We start from the raw sequence: 316 nt of genomic DNA, 5'->3' as shown, positions 1-316 counted from the left end.
GCAGTTTCTCCGTGAAGTGTGTATATTATCGTAATCCTCGCAGCCATAAAATGTACAGCAAACTCAGTGATACTGGTGATACATTGTGAAAATCGAGAAATTAAATGTGTTCATATAGGCTGGTATCTCAGCTGTCAAACCTCCGTGACAGCCGAAAAATGTAGCATTGGTTGCGTTTAGCGGAAAAAATTGCTTTGTAACTGTTGTAAAATTCGTGAATCTGATTGGTACATGCTCTTGGATTCAACCAAAATTAAGAGCATACTCCAATCACGAAGTGTATCACTGAGTTTGCTGTACATTTTACGGCTGTGAG

At 39.2% G+C, this 316-nt stretch overlaps 1 protein-coding gene across 4 annotated transcripts in view; it reads left to right on the top strand.

The window, feature by feature from the left end:
- LOC116845713 (vacuolar protein sorting-associated protein 18 homolog) overlaps positions 1-316 on the top strand; it is a 21,498-nt gene that overhangs the window by 19,344 nt on the left and 1,838 nt on the right. The window lies entirely within an intron of this gene.

Source organism: Odontomachus brunneus, unplaced genomic scaffold (assembly GCF_010583005.1).
Source record: "Odontomachus brunneus isolate Ranch 3 - 2012 unplaced genomic scaffold, Obru_v1 Obru_scaffold_057, whole genome shotgun sequence".
In the NCBI taxonomy this organism is placed as follows: Eukaryota; Metazoa; Arthropoda; class Insecta; order Hymenoptera; family Formicidae; genus Odontomachus; species Odontomachus brunneus.
The sequence above is the reverse complement of the archived record's forward strand: the minus strand, read 5'-3'. Positions and strand labels throughout refer to the sequence as shown.